At 40.9% G+C, this 26,592-nt stretch overlaps 1 long non-coding RNA gene across 2 annotated transcripts in view; it reads left to right on the forward strand.

Moving 5' to 3' along the window:
* The window catches only part of LOC140714591 (uncharacterized), an 82,788-nt gene extending 59,563 nt beyond the window's left edge, over positions 1-23,225 (forward strand). For both annotated transcript variants that reach the window (XR_012095941.1, XR_012095942.1), the window contains exons 2-3: positions 21,152-21,299; positions 23,133-23,225. This is a non-coding gene — a long non-coding RNA (uncharacterized lncRNA). The remainder of the gene's footprint in view (positions 1-21,151; positions 21,300-23,132) is intronic.
* Positions 23,226-26,592: the final 3,367 nt, after the last annotated feature.

Genomic DNA, 26,592 nt, shown 5'->3' on the forward strand with positions numbered 1-26,592 from the left:
AGGGTGTACAGCCAGAGGTCATGGTCCATGTAGGTACTGAAAACCCCTTTTATTACCAGGCGTTTTTAGCGATGCTGCTCGTTAGCCCCTCTCTAACAGCCACCAGACTCAGCGGTAAGAAAGCCAACTTTCTCAGACTCTGTACATCTACGGTAGAGTGATTTGGGTTCTGCCAAACCTGTGAGGTCGGGATGGCTTGCTCACCAGAATCCCTGTTTCTGTGAATACTGTGTAACTTTCTGATTCCGTGGAATCGCCCGGCGGCGAGAAATACAGGCTGTACACTGCATCCAGTTATAAAGAAAGTATATTTATGAATGGTAGCTTAACCAAACAATTATGAAAGAAAAGAAAGAAAAAAACCCAAAAAGGATCATCATAATTAAACAGTCAAATGTGCACAGGCTGGTGCTCAAATCTTCTGAAACCGCTGTTTCCGACGTACTCATGGTGCCAACTCCTATTCACTGATCCCCAGTAGAACTTCTGTGCCGACATCCCTGCCAGCAGTTCCTTCCAATGTACGTTGGCCCACTCCTCTCTCAAACCCCTGTGATTTCCCTTACTCCACTGAAGTGCCGCTTGTTCCCTATCAAATTTTAAGTTGAACTCAATCACATTGTGATCACTGGTTCCTAAGGTCCTTTTCCTTAAGCTTCCTAATCACCTTCGGTTCAATACATAACACCCAATCCAGTACAGCTGATCCCCTAGTAGGCTCAATGACAAACTACTCTAAAAAGCTAACTATTAGGCATTCAACAAACTCACCCTCTTGAGATCTGCCTACCTTCTTATCCCTCCGATACAATGTGTAACCTTTGGACAACCAGCTCCCAACTACAACCATCCTTCAGCCATGATTCAGTGATGGCCACAACATCATACCTGGCAATCTGTAATATTGCAACAAGATCATCCACCTCATTTCTTATACTATGCGCATTTAGATGCAACACCTTGAGTACTGTATTTGCTATCCTTTCTGACTCTGCATCCCTAATGATTTCATACTCAGCCTGTTGGCTTCTACTAAGTCCCATCACCTGCCTGCCCTTCCTGACAATCTAACTAGATGCTATCTTTACCTTTTTACCATCCATCCTTTCCTGAGTCCCTTCACTCCGGCTCCCAACCCCCTGCTAAGTTAGTTTAAACCCTCCTCAACAGCTCTAACAACCCTGCCCATGAGAATATTGGTCCCCCTTGGGTTCAGGTGCAACCCGTCACTTTTGAGCAGGCAATACATCCCCCAGGGGAGGTCCCAATTATCCAAGAACCTGAAGCCCTGCCCCCTGCACCAGCTTCTCAGCCACGCATTTATCTGCCAAATCATCCTGTTTTTACCCTCACTGGCACGTGGCACGGGTAGCAATCCAGATATTACTACCCGGGAGGTCCTGCTTCGCAGTTTTCTACCTAGCTCTCTAAATTCTCTTTTCAGAATACCCAGTCGCTGTGGCATTCTCTTGGGAGGGCATCCCCCACAAGAGTATCCAAAGCGGTATACTTGTTTTTGAGGGGAATGGCCACAGGTGTGTTCTGCTCTAACTGCCTATTTCCATTTCTCTCAGCAACTCACCTCCTGCAACTTCAGGGTGACTACCTCCCTGTAACTTTGATCAATTATCTCCTCGCTTTCCCGTACAAGACGAAGGTCATCCAGTTGCTGCTCCAGATCCCGAACACGGTCTTCAAGGAGCTGCAGCCGGATGCACTTCACACAGATGTAGCTCGCTGAGAGACAGTGGGTCTCTCAGTTCTCCAACATCCAACACAAAGAACACACCACAGCCATTTAAATGGTACAGTAAGAGAGGGGAAAAAAATGAAAAGGAAACCTTAACAGACGCTTTACACAGAGCCGATACCTCTTCCTAGCCAAAGCCTGGTTTGAGCTAAAGCCTGTTGCTTCTACTCTCGCCACTGGCCCACTCCTGTACAATGGCCACTCTGCTTATCCCTTCTGTACTTTTAGTTAGTTAATAGAGCTCTGTTGTCACCGCTGATAGGCCAGGTACAATGGACAAATGCTCCCGAAACTCCCTTTTTAAATAACCGCCGCCTGCGAGAGATTCCCCTTGGTAAAGCTCTGTTGATGCCGCTGATAGGCCACGTACCTTATCTTTAGTGGTAACCCAAATACTAGCAGCAGAACATATTGCTTCTACAGAAAACTATTGCATGAAATACCCTACGACATTAGCAGTAAAATCTTTACCAGGACATTACAGTACCAATGACATGGGTAGGATGAGTGATGAGGTTCATGGAGATAGGTGCTAAGTTAAAGGGCAGGACTTCCAGGGTTGTGGTCTCAGCATTTCTACCCATGCCACACGCTAATGAAGCCAGAACTAGGAACATTATACAGTCTAATATGTGGCTAAGGATTTGGTGTAGGTGGGAGGACATAAGATTTTTGGGTCATTGGGCTCTCATCCAGAGAAGGTGGGACCTGTACATAAGGGATGGCTTGCACCTGAACTGGAGGGAGTCTAATATCCTAACGGGAAAGTTTGTTAATGCTACACAGAGGGGTTTAAACTAGAGTTGTAGGGGGGATGGGAAGCAAAGTACCCAGAATAGTTAGTGGAGAGGTTGTGGAGGCAGATGTTCATAAGGCCTCAGATAAAGTCAGAAATCAAAAGGTTGAGCGTAGTGCAACTAATGTCCTGGACTGCATATATTTCAGTGCAAAAAGTAATGTAGGAAAGGCGGATGAGCTCAGGGCATGGATCAACACCTTGAATTATGACACTGTAGCCATTAGTGACATTGGTTGCAGGAGGGGCTGGACTGGCAGCTCAATATTCCAGGGTTCCATTGTTTCAGACGTGATAGAGCAGCAGGGATTAAAGTAGAAGGGGTGCTGTTACTAGTCAGGGGAAATGTCACAGCAGTGCTTCATAAGGACAGATCGGAGAACTCGACTGGTGAGGCGTTATGGGTGGAACTGTGAAATAAGAAAGGTAAGACCACGATAATGGGGCTCTATTACAGACCACCCAACAGTCTGAGGGATTTAGAGGAACAAATTTGTAAAGAGATCCCAGACTGTTGCAAGAAACATAAGGTTCTAATAGTAGGTGATTTTAAATTTCCACATATAGACTGGGAAACCAACACTGTAAAAGGACTAGATGGGATAGAGTTTGTCAAATGTGTTCAGGAAAATTTCCTTCATCAGTATGTAGAAGTCCAAACAAGATAGCGTACCATACTGGATCTGCATTAGGGAATGAAAAAGGGAAGGTGACAGAAGTGTGTGTAGGGGAACACTTGGCATCCAGTGACCAGAATGACCTTAATTTCAAAGTATGAAAAGAGATAGGTCTGGTCCACAGGTTGAGATTCTAAATTGGAGAAAGCCTAATCCTGATGGTATCAGAAATGATCTGGCGAGTGTGGATTGGGAGAGGCTGTTCTCTGGAAAAGGTGTGCTTGGGAATTGTGAAGCCTTCAAAAGCAAAATTTTGAGAGTACAGTGCTTACATGTGCCTGTCTGATTAAAAGGTAAAGATAACAAGTACGTGGAACCTTGGTTTTCGAGAGATATTGAGGCCCTAGTTAAGAGTGAAAAGGAGGTGCATAGCAGGTACGGGCAAGCAGGAACAAATTAGGTCCTTATGGAATACAGGAAATGCAAGAAAACACTTAAGAAAGAAATCTGGAAAGCTAAAGGAAGGCATAAAGTTACTCCAGCCGGCAAGGTGAAGGACAATCCAAAGGGATTTTACAGGTGTGTTAAGAGCAAAAGGATTACTATTGACAAAATTGGTCCTCTGGAAGACCAGAGCAATCCATGTATGGAGTTCAAACAGATGGAGGCGATCTTAAATGTACTCTTTGCATCTGTATTGACTTGGGAGATGGATAATGAGTCTATAGAAGTGAGGCAAAGAGGCACCAAATTAATGCACCTTATACAGATTACAGAGGAGGAGGTGCTTGCTACCCTGAGGCAAATCAGGATGGATAAATCTCCAGGGTCTGACAATGTGTTCCCTCCCTATGGGAGGCAAGTGCAGAAATTATTGTGGCCCTGGTAGAGATATTTCGAACATTCTTAGCCACAAGAGTGGTACCAGAGGATTGAAGGGTAACCCAATGTTGTTCCGCTGTTTAAAAAAGACTCTAAGCAGAAACCAGGAATATATAGGGCTGGTGAGTCTGACATCAGTTGTGGGAAAGTTATTGAAAGGTATTCTAAAGGACTGGATATATAAGCATTTGGATAGGTATGGACTAATTAAGGATAGTTGGCATGGCTTCTTGTGTGGTACATCATGTCTAACCAATATTATAGAGTTTTTCAAGGAAGGTACCAGGTAAATGGATGAAGGCAAGGCAGTGGATGTTGTCTACATGGACTTTAGTAAGGCATTTGACAAGGTCATGTGTGGGAGGCTGGTCAAGAAGGTTCAGTCGCTTAGCATTCAGGATGAGGTAGTAAATTGAATTAGACATTGGCTTTGTGGAAGAAGCCAGAGAGTGGTAGTAGAGGGTTGCCTCTCTGACTGGAGGCCTGTGACTAGTGGTGAGCCGCAGGGACTGGTGCTGGGTCCTTTTGTTGTTTGTCATCTATAACAATGATCTGGGTGATGATGTGGTTAATTGGATCAGCAAGTTTGTGGATGACACCAAGACCGGGGATGTAGTGGACGGTGAGGAAGGCTATCATGGCTTGCAGAGGGATCTGCATCAGCTGGAAAAAGGTATGAAGAATGTCAGATGGAATTTAATGCAGACAAGTGCAAAGTTCTGCACTTAGGTAGGACCAACCAGGGTGAGACTTACTCAGCGAACAGTAAGGCATTGAGGTGTGTGGTAGAATAAAGGGATCTGGGAATACTGGTTCATAATTCATGGAAAGTGGCATTGCAGGTAGATAGAGTCATAGAGAAAGCTTTTGGCATATTAGCCATCATAAATCATTGTATTGAGCACGGAAGATGGGATGTTGAAGTTGAGTAAGACATTGGTGAGGCCAAATTTGAAGTATTGTGTGCAATTTTGCTCACCTACCTATAGGAAAGATGTAAACAAGGTTGAAATAGTGCAGAGAGAATTTACAAGGATCTTGCTGGGTCTGGAAGACCTGAGTTATAAGAAACGATTGAATAGGTTAGGATTGTGTTGTAACTACTCAGCCAGTAGTATTGGCAGTTTCTGGGACACTTTAAGGCAGGCGGTCTGACAAGGTAGCTTAAAGTTATTACAAATTTTATTAACAACCAGGTCTTGTTAATGATGTAGTCGATAGAGAGGCAAGTCCAATTTCAGATAAAATACAGCTCCTGAGTTATCATCGGACCAAATAAAGTGCAGTAAAGTGCGTAGGTAAAGTTACTACACCAGTATAATAAAGCAATTCAGTGCCTCAGGTTCACATGGAGCTTTAAGAATAACCATACAAATACCACAAACTCAAGTTAAGCAGAAGGCATTAAATAAAAGGTTAAAGCGGTGACTCACGCAAAGACCTACACTGTCTTATCTTTATGGACTAGACTGGCTTAGTAGTTACAATATTCTTTAGAACGTAGAAGATTGCGAGGAGATTTGATAGAGGTATACATAATTATGAAGGATATAGATAAGGTAAATACAATCAGGCTGTTTCCATTGAGGCTGGGTCGGCTACAACCAGAGGTCATGGTTTAGGGTGAAAGGTGAAAAGTTTAATGGGAACATGAGGGGATATTTCTTCACTCAGAGGGTCATGAGAGTGTGGAATGAGCTGCTGGCACAAGTGGCATATGCAAGCTCAGTTTCCACATTTAAGAGAAGTTTGGATAAGTAAGGGTATGGAGGGCTATGGTCCAGGTGCAGGTCATTGGGAGTGGTCAGCTTAAGTGGTTTTGCAATGAACTAGATGGGCCAAAGGGCCAGTTTCTGTGCTGTTCTTCTCTATGACTCTATGGCCTCGTAACTGTCTGAAGGGCATCGTTTTTGGCGCCATCTTCTTCCATCTTCAGCAGGGTGACTGGAGTATAGTGAGCAATTCTGGTCACAGCTGCTGAAGAAGATCAGAATCGGTTTTCGAGATTCATTCCTGAGAACAGGGAGCTCAGTTTAAGTTAGACTGAGGTGTTTTCCTTTGAACACAGAAAGATGAAATCATTTTTGCAGGCGTACAATATTGTATCTGCTTTATCTGGGGTAAATAGAGGGTACCTCTTCCCTATATGGATTTGTTCAAGAGCCAGTAAAACAGTTGTCAAAGCTGAGCAAAGATACAAAGAATGGTTGTGATTTGGAACTCACTGATTATAGAGGTGGTGGAATCAGAGTCAATCAGTGTGCTCACAGGAAATTGAATGAATACTTACAACAAAATAACCTCCGCAGCCATAGAAATAGAAGCAGAAAGGGAAACATGGTCAGAGTTCTCTAGAAGGAGTCAGCAAAGATGTGAGGGGGCCAGACAAGTTTCTCTGCTGTAATGTTTCTGCAATCGTATGATATCATGTTGACACCTGAGAGCATGATGAAAACAAATAGAAAATTTCTGTTTTTGCGCAGAGAAACCAGTGTCCAGAGATCACCAGGATTTCCTGCATCAGGAATGTAGCTCCTCCACCGGGAGCAGCTGTCATGTCCTACAACACTCAGTGCAACTTACCTTGTGAGCAGCAGGATTCCAGATCCTGTGCTCTACCCCAGCTGCCCATGAGTGGCCACTGACAGACCAAAAGGGCAACCACAGGAAACACAGGGGAAATATTTTATAGTGGAATCCCAGCGGGAGCAGTTTCACATGAGTTTTCTCACTGGCAAGGCTGTGCATTCGGAGATATTCCTCGTACACCAGCGTTGTAACACATGGCTATTTGAGTTGCTGTTGCCTTCCTGTCAGCTTGAACCAGTCTGGCCATTCTCCTCTGACCTCTCTCATCAACAAGCTGTCAACACCCACAGAACTGCTGCCCACTGGATTTTTGTTTTGTTTTTCAAACCTTTCTCTGTAAATTGAAGAGTGGTGTAAGTGAAAATCCCAAGAGGTGTCTGATCAGCAGCGTCTGAGATACTCAAGCCACCCCGTCTGGCACCAACGATCATTCCATGGTCAAAGACACTTAGGTCACATTTCTTCCCCATTCTGACATTTGGTCTGAACAACAACTAAACCTCCTGACCAGGTCTGCATGCTTTTATACATTGAGTTGCTGCCACATGATTGGCTGATTAGATATTTGCATTAATGGGCAGGTGCACAGGTTTACCTAATAAAGTGGCTACTGATCATATATTCAAACCGTACTGTCACATTTGATGGATATCATGGTTTCCCACTTCGAGCTTTTTCATATCAATGCACTGAAAGCACCCACAAATGTTGAAATTTTTTTTTGCCCTGGTATCATAATATCAGTGGACATTAGCAACGCAGGGCCTGAGGCAGGAAATGTTGGGAGTTAGTTATGGAACCTAATCTTAAACTTGGCTGAAAGCTGATAAACAATAAGTCTGAATGTAGAAGTGATTGTTAGCTGTAATATGCTTTCCCACTCCACCAGCCTCCAGCTCAGCAGAAACTGATTTTCCATACATTCCATGTGCAACCATCATTGTAGGTTCTCACTTTATGCCAAAAGAGAGACTGCTTCATTTACCACTTCCCGACTAGCACTAGACTTAATCCAGCAGTTTGTCGATTTAGTGAATATCCTCTTCCCAATTCCTGCAGCACAATGGGGAGGATTACAGGAATACTCTCGAGTTCTCCACTGAATGGTCTTTTTATTTAACAGTATAATCCCTTATAAGACAACAAACCTATGCAACTATTAAGAGTTATAGATAATGTCAAGAATGATAGCCAAGCTTGACTTCCTAATTGGATTGATTTAATGTCACTAATAAATGTTTATCTTATAGTGTTACTTTTAATGCCAATACAGTAATAATCTTACAGGGGTTGTAGGCCATTTGGTTGTCAGAGGACTTTTTAGAGGTACAGTGGGGAACAGGCCCTTCTGGTTCAACAAGCCACACTGCCCAGCAACCCACCCATTTAACACTAGCCCAATCACTGCACAATTTACAGTGACCAATGACGCCATACATCTTTGGGCTGTGAGAAGAAATCAGATCACGCAGAAGAAAGGTTCAACCCAACATAAACTCTGATCTCTTTGTTCTGTTATTGAAGCACAAATCTCATTTTAAAAATACCAGATGCTGGAAGTGACTGTTTGCATCAAATGCTCAACCATCATTTCCTTGCATGTATTAGCATATTTTGTCCTTTAAGGTTGTTATAGTCGGGGGTGGCAATGGGGATAAGCTCATACTACCTATTAAATGCTCCCAGTGGTGTGCACCTCAAATAGCCCTGACAACCAAGTCCAGCTCCTAACCTTCACATGTGGCTTAGTTACTAAGCCAGCAGAACCATTTCTACTGACAGAAGAAGGGGCAAAGGCAGGTTGGTTACTAATGCCTTTAAACCAGTCACTTTTGTCAGATGGGGCTTGTCAGCTGTAGTTGGCAGCTCAGCTGGGAGAAGGAAAATGCTGATCTCAAACTTCTGCTACCTTGTGGCTTTACCCACACATGAGGAAGGCTTTAGGAGTAAACCCTGAGGGAAACATCTAGAGCTGGCATCCCTATGTTGAGTTCAATGCTGACTGGCAACTCATGCGACACTGCTGGTGCCAAACTGTGTCTGTCTCTTCAGTTCAAACACGAGGAAATCTGCAGATGCTGGAAATTCAGACAACACACACAAAATGCTGGCGGAATACAGCAGGCCAGGCAGCATCTATAGGGAGAAGCACTGTTGACGTTTTGGGCTGTCCTGACGAAAGGTCACGGCCCGAAACGTCGACAGTGCTTCTCCCTATAGATGCTGCCTGGCCTGCTGTGTTCCACCAGCATTTTGTGTGTGTTGTCTCTTCAGTTCTTTTGATTTCATCAGATGCATGGAGAGGGGATGGGCAACAGCTTGTTCTCCATATTGTACTGCCTGATTTTGTTATCTACACAGCTAGGACTCAACATCCATCGTTGATCCTGACAAACAGAGGCCTCAGAATTAGCATATTTATTTATAGCAACAGATAAAGATACAGTACTAATTAGTTGTGAAAGTGCTTGTGGCAACAACAAATTTCTAGGTTTTACTGTTTCAGTTGAAATAACTGAAATAGTTTTCAGTGGGACTGTTAGCTGCTTCAGAGGATATTGGCAGAAAGTTCTGTTTTACATTTGTATAGTAGGAAAACTAAACATTTAAATCTAATTTGCAAAGTTTCAGTCTTTATTACTTTTCTAGACAGGAAGCAGATGCATTTCATGTATAGAGCTGCCGGCTATCATGGATTTGTTAGAAATATTCTACGATTCCTTACAGAATAAACAGTACAAGATCATTGTCCATATTTAACTCAGAAGGATTCTAATCATCAATCATTATCTGCCCTACCACTGGCACACTTATGGGATTCAAATAAGGGCTAACTTTGTTTTGTTTTAGATAAAGTCTGGTCCCTGTAGTAATAAAGCCAGTTGTTTCACAAATACTAACACCAGCCAACCAAACTCTGTTAAAAAGCTTAACTCATTCAATTAGACATGAATAAAAAAATAGGTTGCTGGACCCAGTCACCGTAAGCTAGATGGGAACATATGCAGAATCCTTTTGACTGATTGCAAAAGTCTCACACTTGCCTACTAAAGTAGAAAGTGGGACTGTTTTTACAAATACATAGCGCAGTTCTGAAGCCTCATTAACATTCTCAATGATGTTCAATTAATCTGAAAACAAATCAATGTCACTTGAATGACTGTCCTCAATAGATCTTATCAAGATTGTTGGCTTATTAAGTAGGCGTCAGAGTCACTGGAGTAGAAGCTAATTTTGGAATCATGGAGATGTGACCAAGAATGAGATCCTTTATTAAAGTTGTTGGAAAAAGATATTTCACATAGTGGCATGGCTTTTTTTAAATGTAACTCACCTCAAATTAGCCAAACCATTTAACAAGACTAAAGAACTTCAAGTGCATATTTTGCAAAATATGGTTAACACAACGCACTTCGTATTGAGCAAGATTTCAGGTCTATATTTTTTCTGGATGATTAACTTAGAAGAACCTAAGAATGGTGCAAAAACAAACTACTGGAGGAATTCAATAGATCTGGCAGCATCTGTAGAGGGAAATAGACAGTCTCAACTGGTCATGACTTTAAACATTAACTGTAGGGGTTATTTCTAAAATGGAATTTGATCTACTGATGTCCAGATGTCCACAGTATGTGAGATTGCAGAGCTGTGTATCAGATACTGTGATCAGCAGCACAGGGACACCAGGGGATTGTCCTGTCCCCCTTCCTGTTCACTGTCTACACCTCGGACTTCAGATATAACACAGATTCCTGCCACCTGCAGAAGTTTTCGGATGATTCGGCAGTTGTGGTCTGTATCAACCAGGGTCAGGAGGCTGAGTACAGAAGAGTGGTGTGGGCTGAGTCACCTGCAGCTCAACATCACTAAGACGAAAGATCTGGTGGTGGGCTTCAGGAAGGTGAAAACACCTTGCATTCCCATTTCCATCAAGGAAATGGATTTCAAAGTCATCCGGGACTACAAATACCTGGGAACTCATCTGGACAATGAACTGGACTGGACTAAAAATACAGAGGCTCTGTGCAAGAAGGGACAGAGCCGACTGTACTTCCTGAGGAGGCTCCAGTCACTCAACGTCTGCAGTTGTATATAGTACTGTATATATATACTGTATTACACAGTTCTACGACTCACTGTAGTCTGCTGGGGCATCAGGGTGAGAGCAGCTGACCCCAAGAAGATCAATAAGCTCATCAGGACGGCTGGTTCTGTTCTGGGGGTGGTGTTGGATTCCCTGGAGGCTGCGTCTGAGAGGAGGATGCTGCGGAAGCTACGGAGCATTACGGACAATCCCACTCACCCCTCTCTGAACTTTCAGTAAGAGACTAATTTCACAAAGGTGCACCACTGAACATCACAAGAGATCCTTTCTCCCTGCCGCTATAAGACTCTACGACTCCTCCTCCTTAACTATACAAGTATTTGATTTCATTCCACATCTGTATTTTGCATATTATTACTTTTGCACATGCACATTTTGTATTTTTTCATACACCAATGCTTATATTTTGTACTTTAAATATATATTTCTGACTGAACAACCTTTCAACAATAATTTCCTTCAGGATAAATAAAGTTTTATCTTATCTTGTATTGTCTTTGGAGCATTGCAAACAGAAAATACCTGCTAATATGTTAGATTAGATTGGATTAGATTAGATTAGATTCAACTTTATTGTCATTGTGCCGAGTACAGATACATGATTGTTCTGTCAGAAATTCATTGGGAAGACTCAAGTTTATAATTCTTTCTTTCTGGTACCATATGATGGCCATACTAATAATAATATTTATATGATAGTCTTTAAGTTGATGTGTGTCATGTATTAGAGTGCATCAGGAATAGAACCAATACTAGTTGAAAGCACAGTTGAGTTTAACTCTAACTTCAGTGAAAGTATAGCTTTAGAAAGCAGATGAACTAACTCAGGTCTGCGCATGACTTTCCAGGCAATTGCTTGCCTTTTTCTATTTCACTAAGTGACTTTTACATATGCCAATTTAATGAGTATCGCCAGCCTTTGCTTTGAGGCTAACTTTAAAACTGTATCCGATCAGACCTTCATAGCTTCATTTTCTGAAAGTCAACAGATAATGATGTAGTTGGGAAAATGACCATTTGCTCCCAACCAAAGTGCAGTACAGTCATTCTAGATCTGGCATCAAACTGAAGATTAATTGCAACATCTTCCTGTGATTCACATACCTTAGTCACACCCCAGTTGCTACATTTAAGAATAGCCTAATAAAATAGAAACAATTTTAAAAGCCAATATTGAAACTTCAGTTGTTGGAGAGTTTCAATATTCTAATATGCTGTGTGCATTAATAGAGACACTTCTATAGAATGTAGATGAAGTCAAGCTTTTAAAAACATTTCTGGAGTACAGTGGAGCCTAAAACACTTTGTATAAAGTGGTTTGTGTCCTATACAAATAAATTGTATTTAATATAATAATGCCACTGTTGAGAAGACCTGCCTGGATTTCAGCATACACTGACTCTTTCCATCTGTGTATTTGTAATTGAAATGGGTAACAGCTGTAATATCTCATCGATATGCATATGGTGCCTTGCTGGTGCAATGCTGACAGGAAAAAATCTAGTATAGGTTTCAAAGAAAAAAAGTCTTGTAAATGCCTTTAACAAAAATATTTATGGACTTTGGGTTAATGATGACATCATCACAGACAAGGAGGAAACCATTATGACATCATTGATTTAGCAACAAGGAAAGATCCATTCTGTGATACAGTATAATGTATTTTAGCAGGCATGCCAGCCGTTTAGCATCATTGGCATTTGATCATCTTTCCACTACAAGGGTGGCATTGTCCGACCACTCGCTAATAGAAACACACCAGACTCCAGTTATGTTGCTTCAAGAGTATTAACCTCTTCAATACTATATACTCTACGTAAATTTAAAAAAAACAATAATGAGAAAGAACAACAGTGTCTTCTCTTAGCATCGGTGCCTTAAATAATGCCAAAGTTCAAGATTTGGAACTTAATGCATCTTTGTCTTCCGAGATGCTCCATTCATTAGTTGCAACTGCAGCTAAAAGGCAAGGTTAGGTGTTAACCACATGGAAAAATGTATTTTTTTGTCAGATTGTTCATGTTTTAAAACCCTTGCTTCACTTTTTTTTTGTAAAAATATTTTTCTTTCTTCAAAATAAATTATACCTTTCTTGCACTTCATGCCTTTTTATTACCCACTGCTAGACTTTTGTACAGTTAAATAAATTCTGTGACGATTTTCAAAGAACCTCAATAATGCAGTTTCTTGTGTTAGGTTACTTAACCCCAGTGTCTGTACAGGGAGTAAATTTCAAACTTTAATTATTGCTATTAAGTCTTTAGCATTTCAAAGTTATTTGTATAGAGTGAGGTCATTTCTGGTTAGAATCCTCTGGTGTCAGAATATTTCCTTCAAGATCTTATTCATTGACAAAGAAGTCACTGAATCTACAGTCTTGAAGAATAGTGTCTCTCAGAGTTCCTCCATAATTTTCATTGTTGAACTATTCTGACATTTGCCACACAAGTTGTATGTTATTTGAAAGACAGAATCATTATAAGTGAGAATTTGAGAGTTGATCATTGATCAAGGGACAGAAATACTACGTAAATATATAAAACCAAGACATGAAGCAAAGAGTAATCAACATTTTGTTGATTTAATCTCAATTGCTATGTAACTTCATGGATTTTTTTTGAATGATCAATGAATGAAAAATATGTTTCTCATTATTCCTGACTACTTTCATCCAATCTGATTTTTTTTCTCTTGCCCTCTCTGCTTCTTGAACATGTCAGTTCATGCTAATGTAATGTTTCATGACTAGTAGCAAGCCCTAGAGTAAATTTCAAATGACCATTGATCATGTATGTATCTAGATTGTATCAGCTTTCAGTCTAGGCACTGGAGCTAAATCTGGTCTAGTCCCTGCCCACAATCCAACTTTGTTTGGATTTCCTAAAACTTGTTGAAAAAAGGAAATTTGGTTCTTTGGGTCCAACTGTTCCCAAAAACCAAAGCAGAACTGAGGACACAACTAATCTCAGAATCATAATCAGGTTTAATATCACCAGCATACACCATGAAATTTGTTGTTACGTGGCAGCAATACATGATATTAAAAACTGTGAATTAGTGTAAGAAAATATATATATATATATATTTATAAATATATAAAGTAGTGATGTAGTGCTTATGGGTTCAATGTTCAGAAACCTGATGCTAGAGAAGGGGAAGAAGCTGTTCCTGAATCACTGAGTGTGTGCCTTCAGGCTCCTGTACCCCTTCCCTGATAGTAGTAATAAAAAGAGGACATGTCAGATTAGATACCGCAAAGTTATTTTTCAGGGTAGGGGATTCTAGGACAAGAGGGCGTGACTTCAGGATTGAAGGACGTCCTTTTAGAAGTGAGATGCAGAGAAATTACTTTAGTCAGAGGGTGATAAATCTGTGGAATTTGTTGCATGGGCGGCTGTGGAGGCCAAGTCATTGGGTGTATTTAAGGTTCTTGATTAGCCAGGGCTTCAAAGGGTATGTTGTGAAAGCAGGCGAGTGGGGAGGACTGGAAGAATTGAATCAGCCCATGATTGAATGGTGGAATGGACTCGATGGGCCAAATGGCCTACATCTGCTCCTATATCTTATGGTCTTATGTCCTGGGTGATGGGAGTCCTTAATGATGGATGCCGCCTTTTTGAGGCAGCACTCCTTGGTGATATCCTGGATGCTGGGAATCTGCTTGACACTTCATTGTGAGTGAGGTATATGAGACACTTGGGAAATAATAAACCTGATATTGTTGGATGGAGAGGGATGGAGGATGTGCCTGAGTAAAGGAGGAGACTCACTTTGGGTACCCCCATGTCCAGTTTTATTCCTAATTGGTTAGGAAGGACTCCACAGCAGACCACAGAAACAAGTAGGAACGACCTATAGATCTCAAGTCTCTAAACATCCTTCAAAAATGCTGATAAAACACCAAAAAATATCTGTAGGTATCTTGTAAGGAGGTTGCTTCTTCCAGCATTCAAAAAGCATAGACTCATTAAGTTAATTCCTTTGAACTTACAAATGGGCTCGAAGAAACAGAACACCGAAATCCAATTCCATTTGAAAGTCTTGCGTTGGCAATACTTTAATCACACTGCAGGAGATGATCCCGTTCAGAAGCAATTGAATTATCTGGGTAAGCCTGGCTCGCTTCAACTCAGAGATGCCTGGATGCCTCCATCTCTACTTTGAATTTTGAGATGAACTAACAGAACAAGGGGAGTTCGTGTTCAAAAGGCAGCAATGTGGAAATAGCGCCTTGCATTAGGAATTAATGTCAGTAGCTCATTCAGCTTATATCTAGAGAGCCTACAACTGTTTCTTTGGTTGACAATTCCAACAGAGCTTAAACAATTCTTTACAAGGTATGATGTCCATATGGTTTATTGCAGTACCCCCTGTAAGACTGCAGTTAGGCCTTTTTACAGATTGGGACTGTGAATTACGTGTACGTATTCTTCTTTAGTGTGGCGTGTTAGCATAAATTTATTGAAGTAACCAGCTTCACTTCTGTTTAAATGCACAGAGTTATGTATGATTTCTAAGAGGTGTTTCCAAGATGTGTGATACCTTGTGAAGGATAATAGTCTAGCATTTGTAAGCATTAAAGAATTTGCCATGTTTGACAAGAAATAGGGATTGAGACCACAGTAAAATGACACAGTCAAGAAAACTCACAAAAATGCCAGATGATGTTTTGCAAAAAAGAGCCTCATCAAAAAGACATTGTAGCTCAACGCAGTACCTTATGCGATGGTGTAGTTACAAGCTCTGCACTGTAACATCTACAGCAAAGGTGTAAGACTTCACTATCCGGAGCAGGACACTATTCCAGCCTTGCTATTTGGATGAAGACAGCAGCTTGTTGCCAAACAAAACAATGCCATCATTTATGAATGGAATTCTAATGCATATGAAGAAATACACCCTGGTGATAGTGTACAAAGCAACTTCTCTGGCCAGTAGCTGGAACATGCACGAATAAGGGAGGTCAGAAGTTATGACATTCAAGTCTAAGACTCAATGTACTGCATGAACTGGTGACAGTTGCTTACCTTTTGATGAAATAATTGCTGGCAAACCCTGACACTGTACTTTTTTCAGAAATATAATCCATACAGCTCTACAGAATGAAAAAAAAAACCTGCACCTATTTGAGCCAGCAAACATTCATTATGCATGTGCCTTGCTTTGGCTGAATTTCACAGTTCCACGATGTGTTTGTAATTTTTTAAACCACTGGTTACAGAGTTTTTCTATCTTTCAAAGGGGACTCTGTAACCTAATTCACAGTTGGCAGTAAGTGTTGATGTTTGAAATTAGTCAGGTGATTCTTTTTATTTGGTCTCTCTTGTTAGTGTGACCTAGTGAAGGGGGTCATATAAATTTCCTGCAATTACTGTGAGTTTACTTGGCCTTTATGCTCCACTAAAGGTTGAGACTGTTTGCAACAGCTCCCCACTACAACAACTATTCAAAAAAAGGATATATTGTGGATGCAGATGACTGGCCTTATCCCACCAACCCCACCACACCACTCAGCTGCATCTACAATATATCACTAGGTCACCGTGCAGTCAAGGTATGTCAACCAATTGTAGTAAAAACACACCTGTACCTGGAAGGTCCAACTGCTGGTGAGTCAGTATCCTGGCAACAACTACACCATGAAGACAAAAGAACACTCTGAGCAATTTTCTGAAAAGGTGATTGAAAAGCACAAGTCAGGAGATGGATACAAGAAAATTTCCAAGTCACTGCATATCCTTTGGAGTACAATTAAGTCAATCATCAAGAAATGGAAGGAATATGGTACAGCTGTAAATCTGCCTGGAGCAGGCCTCCTCAAAATCTGAGTGACTGTGCAAGAAAGGGACGAGTGACGGAGGCCACCAAGAGACCTATGACAGCTCAGGAGGAGTTACAAGCTTCAGTGGCTGAGATGGGAAAGACTGCACATACAACAGTCTCATACAACAGTGAAGCATACGACTGTTGCCCGGATGCTTCACCAGTCGCAGCTTTATGGGAGATTTGCAAAGAGAAAGCCACTGTTGAGAAAAACTCACATGATATCTCAGCTAGAGTTTGCCAGAAGGCATATGGGAGACTCTGAAGTCAGCTGGAAGAGGCTCTATGGTCTGATGAAAGCAAAATTGAGCATTTTGGCCCGTCAGATGAAACGCTATGTTTGGCGTAAGCCGAACACCACACATAATCAAAAACACACCATCCCTACCATGAAGCATGGTGGTAGCTGCATCATGCTGTGGGGATGCTTCACTGCAGCAGGCCCTGGAAAGCTTGTGAAGGTAGAGGGTAAAATGAATGCAGCAAAATACAGGGAAATCCTGGAGGAAAACCAGATACGGTCTGCAAGAGAACTGCAACTTGGGAGAAGATTTGTTTTCCAGCAAGACAATGACCCCAGGCATAAAGCCAAAGCTACAGAGGAATGGCTTAAAAACAAAAAAGTTAATGTCCTGGAGTGGCCAAGTCAGAGTCCAGACCTCAATCCAATTGAGAATTTGTGGCTGGACTTGTAAAGGGGCTATTCACTCTCGATCCCCATGCAATCTGATGGAGCTTGTGCAGTTTTGTAAAGAAGGATGGGGAAAAATTGCAACATCCAGATGTGCAAAGCTAATAGAGACCTATCCACGCAGACTCATGGCTGTAATTGCTGTCAAATGTGCATCTACAAAATACTGACTTATGCAATCAATTATTTTTGTGTTTTGTATTTGTAATTAATTTAGATCACTTTGTAGAGATCTGTTTCCACTTTGACACGAAAGAGTCTTTTTCTTTTGATCAGTGTCAAAAAAAGCCATATTAAATCCAATAAAACATGAAAACTTTCGAGGGGGTTGAATACTTTTTATAGGCACTGTATGCCCTCTAGTTTTTGATTCTCTTTTCCTGGGGAAAGCACAATGTGCATTCCCCCTATCCACACCCCTCATCACTTTACACATCTCTATAAGGGGAGATAATAAAATGGCAATCGAAGAGGAAACAGAATGCGAATAAATACATTTCCAGATTGGCAGTCTGTAATTAAGGTAGCACCACTTTGGCATCACCTAATTATAATCTGTGTCAAGGACTTAGATCAATATTCCCAGCATTTGTTTTATCTATTCATTTCACAAGTGAAAACATCAAATCTCACCATTCAACTCAGCAGTTGGATTCATTTAGACATTGTTTCTCAATTCTGACAGCATGGATACAAGAATTCCAAAACATTACATTTAAAAGCCATCCAGCCTTGCCATTTTACAGATGTTCCTAATGAGAAACATGGACGTTATTCTGCATGATAGGACTCCCAGCCATTTGTGATATTTCTAGGAATAAAATTAAAGTTGTTTAATGAGCAAATATTTGCTCTCAAAATATAATGGAATGAAGTTAATCAGTCATTATGATCATTCTCCAATAGACTGGGCTGAGCTTAACATGGAGATGTGTCATGTGTTTGGGGTAGCAGTGAGTTAAGTGAATTGTTAGGAAAGAACTTCCAGCTGTACTTCTGTTACCTACAGTACGGAAAACAGCGTGTGCATGTTCCTCACCCAGTTTTCATTGGGCATGGTGGTTTGTCGTATGTTAATCTCTTGTTGAGATCAACTTGACACACTGTTGTCACTTGAAGGTTCAGGCCAAAGGGCCGCCTCGAACTTGGCTGCGAAATCAGGGTTACTTTCATCAACTTGGTTCCCTTCTCAACTTCAGTGGCTTGGTCTACATCAGTATGCATGATGCTCAATGGAGACTGCAGATGCTGGAAGGTCAGGCAATTTCTCTGAAGCGAAATGGACACAAGAATAGAGAAGGGTCTTGCCCCAAGAACGTCTACTGTCTATTTCTTTCCACAGCTGCTGCCTAGCCAGCTGATTTTCTCCAGCTTCTTGTTTTTAGCATGGTGCTTATGCCGGTTGCATGTCAATAATTGCACCTAAATTAGCAGCTGTACAGAGGAAAACAACAGAAGGGACAAATATACATAATGCAGTCTCCAATATTTGCGCTTTCTTTACATAAAATGCACTTGGTCACATTATCTGGCTTTTTTTTGGAGTTATATTGTAATGTGTGTCATGTGGTAACATTATTTCTGAACTATTCACAAACCTGGTGAATCTCCATTTTGACAATATCCTCTGGCCTGGCAATATTTGATGCTGCAGATGTTGTTTTTCCCTAAAATTCCATTATCATTGACATTTTCCTGTTATATTCAAGAATTCACTGTTTTTATCTTTCATTATTTTAAAGTTTATACTCCTAGAGTTCCAGTAAACCTGGATATTTGGCCTTTATCTGTTATGAGTTGGTCTGGAGTACATTACTCCTTTCATTATTTAGAAATCCAAGATTTTAATATGCATTATAAAAGAATGCATATTCCAAATGTTCCATAAACACAAATAAAGTTACATATACTTGTAATTGAATATAATCTTTTGTGATTTTAGCATAACATTTCAACATGTTACCAATCCAAAAATAACTTCACCGGTGTAAAGTTCAAAAGACGTTTTGGATGATGAGCAGGATTGGTCTTCGCGAGGCTTGAGCTTCGGTGTACTTCTGCACCAGATGTCGCAGTGCATCCTCATTATTGTGTCCAATCCCCTAAAGCTTTTCCTCAGATGGCCCTTATTCTGCTAATTTGAAATACAGTTTTTTGAGCCAGCCAGCCATAACGCAACGTCTAATCAATATCCACTCGGCCCCTGGAGGAATATGTAATCCAGCATTCTGAGGAGACAACACTCTCAACTGTGCACTGATGATGGTTTCTCGACTGGTACTGAAACGTCTGCAAGCGTTTTACCAAGTTCAGTGATCAACCAATTTTCCACCTTCCTTTGTTCTTATTTCACAGACTCTGGCTTGGGATAGCTGTATATTGACTACCCTTTTCAGGTATCTCCTACAAAAGCATAAGGCTTGCTGTTGCTCCTCTTCCTCCAGTTGGAATTTCAGGCATCTACCTTACAGATGGAGGTTAGTGCTAAGCCGATTTGGTGGCTCAGTGACAAAGCTGTAAGTGAATCCCATTGTTGACATATTCCTATATGCCAAAAGTTGAGATAGGCACTTCTGTGTCCTTGTTCTGTCTTTCTCAGAAATAACCTTGCTGGTCAGTAGCATCCTACACCCTCACACAGGGTTGTGAATAGCACGTTATTGGTACAGTACATTGTTGTACAAATTAATTCCCACTTAGCGCCTGACAAGATGTGGTGGAGTGCGGAGTGAGATGTCATTCTCGAAGTTACAACAAGGAATATTAAAATAAAGTAGTGCAAAGAGAGTGCAAACTGGTGAGGTAGTGTTCATGGGTTCATGGGCCATTCAGAAATCTGATGGTGGAAGGTAACAAGCTGGTCCTAAAATGTTGAAAGTGTGTCTTCAAGGTCCTGTATATCCTCCTGATTATAGTAATGAGAAATGAGCATGTCCTGGATGGTGAGAGACTTTAATGACAGATGCCACCTTTTGAAGATTTCCTCAGTGGTGGGAAGGGTCATACCCATGATGGAGCTGGCTGAATTTACAACGCTATGCAGCTTTTTCCAATCCTTTGCATTGGCGTCCCCCCCACCAGTCAGTGATTCAAACAGTCAGAATGATCTGTAAGGCACACTTGTAGAAATTCCTAAAACTCTTTGTTGACATACTAGTTCACCTCAAACTCCTAATGAAACATAGCCACTGGCATGCCCTCTTCATAATCGCATCAATATGTTGAGCCCAGGATAAATCTTCAGGGATGTTGACACCCAGGAACTTGAACTACTCATCTTTTCCACTGTTGACTCCTCGATGAGGACTAAGTATCCTTTCATGTTTTGAATATGGACTAGCGAGGATTTTATTGGAATACTTTGCTCAGGTGAAGAAGTCCGGGCTGGCAGAACATCTGGGTATGTAGTGTAACATGCTCAGATGAGGCCTGTAAGTGACAGGATGAGAGTTGGCAGATGGAAGTCACAATACTTTCATGTGATGGTTCATGTCAAGGGGACCCCAAGTGTACACATGGCTTGAATCCAATGTAGACATACAGAAACATGTTGGAAGCAAGAAATGTGATAAAGACTGAAAAATACAAAATTCAGTGACAACATCAGAGATCAAACATTGCAGAAGAATTTGGAACAGCTGTATCTGGGAAAAGGAAAAACTCTCTTGAGAACCTGACCAATTCACAAATGTGTGGTGAATATTGCAACTGATTAAATGACGCAAGTCCAAAAGGAAAGAACCAAACATAGTGAACTATTAAACAACTATTTAGCCCAAAATATCAACTCTTTCTTTCCATAGATGCTACCTGACCTGCAGCGCTCCTCGGGCATTTTGTTTATGTTACTCTGAACAATGAAAGAAAAAGTGTAATGTATTTCTATCTGTTTCAACAGGTTTCAACATTTGGAAAGAATGAGCCAACATGAATTAGGTATGAGTATCAAGGAAATTATCTGGAAAGTAGAAAATCTAACAGAAATAATCATAAGGAAAGTTTTGAAGATGGGAGGCAATATCTCCAAAATGGAGAGCTTTAGAAAGGTAACTCAAATTTTTATTCCTAATGTTTATTTATAAAAAAAAAGCCTAGCTATGGGCAAGAGTGAAAACGTAAGTGCCAAAGTCTGACTATAATTTAATTCAAATATACTGCCCTGCTAAGAATGTGAATGTTTAGAGTCTAAATACAGGATATAATATATAATATCATGTCAGTGAATCATATCTTCAAAAAGAGGATTGGTTTCTTTCCAAAGCTCTAAACTTTCTGATACATTCACAGAATTTGAATGAAATGTTGATTTCATCTGCGTAAATCAGATTATATTATATACGTATGCTAATGAAGCAAAGGGCCATGACATCATAAGGCAGCAGATAAAAGCTTAAGGAGAGAATTTAAAAGCTTGCAGTCCTTTGTAAGGCAGAGTAATATGCACAGCAATTAAAATACTAATGTAATTTAAGATCATTTGATTCCATTAAAATCTAATTTATTCATCTATTGTGTAATCTAGCCCAATAAAATAATGAGGAGTCCCATATATAAGTGTTCATAAGTAGATACCGATTGCTTCCTTTGATTCAAACATTTATGTCTCTTATTGTCAAGTATTCCTCTGAGAGACTCTTCGTTAACTTGGCATTAAGTAGAACATAGTAGAGGACTGCTTATTGCACAACATTGCAAATTGTCTTCTTCCATGAATTACAAATTATGCAAATTAACTTGAAAGGCACCTAGGGCTTTGCCAAGATTGAATGAAGATGCCATGGTCTACTTGTGGATCGTAATGAAGCAGGATCATATTACAAATTGTTGTTACAAATACTGCACTTAAATTACCATTCATTCTGTTCCTGATGGATGAGCCATTATAATCAATGGAAACAATCAAATCTTCAAGAGATTAACCGATAAGGCTCAGTTAGTTATGATGAAGTTTATCTTTATCAATGCATTACCATTGTGAAAATCCTTCCTAAGTATCTATAAAAAATGTTGGTGCTCCCAATTCACCCTACTTAATTTGAAAATATCACAACGATATGAATAAATATTCTCGTGTTTTGTTTAAACAGAGTGGATCATTACCCTTCAACTGCTTTCTGAGTTTCATTATATTTTGAACAAATCAAATTTCACTGAATCGATGGTTTATGTCTACATTTTTATGTGGTATTACATGGTATTTCATACTGATTACAGCACACACTTTTCCACACTGGCTTTATACTACATACAAATCTCTTTGAATCCTGCTTCAAAATCAGGTTTATTATCACCAGCATGTGTCGTGAAATTTGGTAATCTAGCAGCAGCAGCAATACATAATATAGAAGGAAAATCAATCAATCAATCAATGACAGTATATGTATATTGAACAAATTCAAAATCATGCAAAAGCAGAAATAGTATATATTTTAAAAAGTAATGTCGTGTTCCTGGGTTCGATGTCCATTTAGGAACTGGCTGGCAGAGGGGAAGAAGCTGTTCCGGAATCGCTGAGTGTGTGCCTTCAGGCTTCTTGTACCTCCTCCCTGATGGAAACAGTGAGAAAAGGGGCATGTCCTGGCGGTTCGGAGGTCCTTAATAATGGACGCTGCCTTTCTGAGACACCGCTCCTTTAAGATGTTCTGAATACTTTGCAGGCTAGTACCCAACATGGAGCTGACTAAATTTACGACCCTCTGCAGCTTCTTTCAGTCCTGTGCAGTAGTTACCGCACTCCCCCCCACCATACCAGACAGTGATGCAGCCTGTCAGAATGCTCCCTATGGGACATCTATAGAAGTTTTTGAGTGTTTTTTTTGACATACCAAATCTCTTCAAACTCCTAATGAAGTATATTCACTGTCTTGTCTTCTTTATAGCTGCATCGATATGTTGGGACCAGGTTAGACCCTCAGAGATCTTGACACCCAAGAACTTGAAACTGCTCACTCTCTCCACTTCTGATCTCTCTATGATTGGTATGTATTCCTTCGTCTTACCCTTCCTGAAGTCCACAATCAGCTCTTTTGTCTTACTGACATTGAGTGCCCTCCCGTCTCCATCTGAGATTCTACCAATAATGGTTGTATCATCAGCAAGTTTCTAGATAGTATTTGAGCTATGCAGACACACTGTCATGGGTATAGAGAGAGTAGAGCAGTGGGCTAATCCCATTAACAAAGACAAGTTTCTTTTGATCTCACATTTTTACCTTCCCTGTAAACATATTTGGGTTAGTTTCCTACTTGAAGGGATAAATTCTTCTTTTATAATCACTCTCTCTGGATAAAGATGTTCCACTGCACCTGTCTGTCCGATAGTCTAGTTAGATAGTTTATTTCATAGCGCTAGATTTGATACCTCTATGCAAATATCTTCATGACCTTGAGTATTAACCCTGCAACAAATACATGTTGACAAACAACAAAACTATAGACAAAAATATAACAATCAAGCTTCAGTCTTTATGAGCCACCAAGAAATTTTTAATTCATTTCTGTGAACTTCATGTTATTGCCAATTCAAATACTGGGGCTGGGTGCACATTCCAACCTAAGATGAATCATAACCATGATAGTTCTCATTTTCAACTATTTTGTCATTCAGCGGTACACATGCTTACTATCAAAACGAGACAACATCCCTTTGGACCAAGGTGCACAACTCAGTACATATAACTCACACACATAACACATAAATAATATTACCACAAATAAATTAACAAATAATAAGGTTAAAAAGTTAAAAGTACATCACCGGTGCTTCATACGTGATGAGACCTAGATAGTGGTAAGGAGTTCAGTAGCCGTAAGGCCTAGGTCCAATCCTAACAGTTCTTGTCCTAATGCTACGTTACCTCCTGCCTGATGGTAAGGAGTCAAAGGCATTGTTGGATGGATGGGAGGACTCAATGCTGAGAGCCCTGCACACACAGTACTCTTGATAAGTATTTCAAATGGGTGAAAGAGAAACCTTCATCATCCTCTCTGCAGTCTTTGCAATCCCTTGTAGGGACTTATGGTCAGATACCTCGCAGTTCCCACACCAGACAGTGCGCAGCTGGTCAGTACACTCTCGATGCTGCTAAAATGTGGGGTGGGGGGGGGGTGTGGAAGCTTCACTTGTCTCAGTCTCCTCCAGACATGGGGATGCTGCAGTGCTTTTTTGACCAAAGAGGTGGCATTGAGGGACCAGGTGAGAGCTGCTGATTTTGGTGTATTTGGCAGAATTCTCATATGAGAAACTGTAACGTTTTACCCTCCACAAGAGTGAAACAGATAGAAAAGGAGTACACTGGAGGTGAAGCTTTCTCAACTTTAAGTGAGAAAGTTTGAGTAGGAATGGAATTAGGTGGAGGATGAATGCGTGGTTGAGGGATTGGAGCAGGGGGCAGGGATTCAAGTTTCTGGATCATTGGGACCTCTTCTGGGGCAGGCGTGACCTGTTCAAGAAGGACAGGTTACACTTGAATCCTGGGGGGACCAATATCCTAGCGGGGAGATTTGCTAGGGCTACGGGGCAGACTTTAAACTAGTAAGATGGGGGGGGGGGCGGAAATCAATTTGAGGAAACTATGGGAGAGGAGGTTAGTTCACCAGTAGAGCAAGTAAGTAGACCGTGTGTGAGGGAGGACAGGCAGGTGATGGAGGAGGGATGCGCTCAGCCCGAAGTTGTAGGGGAGAAGAAAGAAAAGGATAATAAATTTGAATGCATTGCTAGGGATGAAAAGAGAGGAGGAGGTGGAGAGTATCTTAAATGTATCTATTTTAATGCTAGGAGCATTGTAAGAAAGGTGGATGAGCTTAAAGTGTGGATTGATACCTGGAATTATGATGTTGTAGCTATTAGTGAAACATGGTTGCAGGAAGGGTGTGATTGGCAACTAAATATTCCTGGATTTAGTTGCTTCAGGTGTGATAGAGTAGGAGGGGCCAGAGGAGGAGGTGTTGCATTGCTTGTCCGAGAAAATCTTATGGCGGTGCTTTGGAAGGATAGATTACAGAGCTCCTCTAGGGAGGCTATTTGGGTGGAATTGAGGAATGGGAAAGGTGTAGTAACACTGATAGGAGTGTATTATAGGCCACCTAATGGGGAGCGTGAGTTGGAAGAGCAAATGTGTAAGGAGATAGCAGATATTTGTAGTAAACACAAGGTGGAGATTGTGGGAGATTTTAATTTTCCACACATAGATTGGGAAGCTCATTCTGTAAAAGGGCTGGATGGTTTAGAGTTTGTGAAATGTGTGCAGGATAGCTTTTTGCAACAATACATAGAAGTACCGACTAGAGATGGGGCAGTGTTGGATCTCCTGTTAGGGAATGCGATAGGTCAGCTGACAGATGTATGTGTTGGGGAGCACTTCGGGTCCAGTGATCACAATAGCATTAGCTTCAATATAATTATGGAGAAGGACAGGACTGGACCTAGAGTTGAGATTTTTGATGGGAGAAAGGCTAACTTTGAGGAGATGCGCAGGGATTTAGAGAGAGTGGAATGGGTCAAGTTGTTTTATGGGAAGGATGTAATAGAGAAATGGAGGTCATTTAAGGGTGAAATTATGAGGGTACAGAATCTTTATGTTCCTGTTCGGTTGAAAGGAAAGGTTAAAGGTTTGAAAGCGCCATGGTTTTCAAGGGATATTAGAAACTTGGTTCGAAAAAAGAGGGATGTCTACAATAGATATAGGCAGCATGGAGTAAAGGAATTGCTCGAGGAATATAAAGAATGTAAAAGGAAACTTAAGAAAGAGATTAGAAAAGCTAAAAGAAGTTACGAGTTTGGTTTGGCAAATAAGGTGGAAGTAAATCCGAAAGGCTTCTACAGTTATATTAAAAGCAAGAGGATAGTGAGGGATAAAATTGGTCCCTTAGAGAATCAGGGTGGTCAGCTATGTGTGGAGCCGAGGGAGATGGGAGAGGTTTTGAACGATTTCTTCTCTTCGGTATTCACTAAGGAGAAGGATATTGAATGGTGTAAGGTGTGGGAAACAAGTAAGGAAGTTATGGAACCTATGACAATTAAAGAGGTGGAAGTACTGGCGCTTTTAAGAAATTTAAAAGTGGATAAATCTCCGGGTCCTGACCGGATATTCCCCAGGACCTTGAGGGAAGTTTGTGTAGAGATAGCAGGAGCTCTGACGGAGATCTTTCAGATGTCATTAGAAACGGGGATTGTGCCGGAGGATTGGCGTATTGCTCATGTGGTTCCATTGTTTAAAAAGGGTTCTAGAAGTAAGCCTGGCAATTATAGACCTGTCAGTTTGACATCAGTGGTGGGTAAATTAATGGAAAGTATTCTTAGAGATAGTATTTATAATTATCTGGATAGACAGGATCTGAT

Source organism: Hemitrygon akajei, chromosome 22 (genome assembly GCF_048418815.1).
Source record: "Hemitrygon akajei chromosome 22, sHemAka1.3, whole genome shotgun sequence".
Taxonomy (NCBI): domain Eukaryota; kingdom Metazoa; phylum Chordata; class Chondrichthyes; order Myliobatiformes; family Dasyatidae; genus Hemitrygon; species Hemitrygon akajei.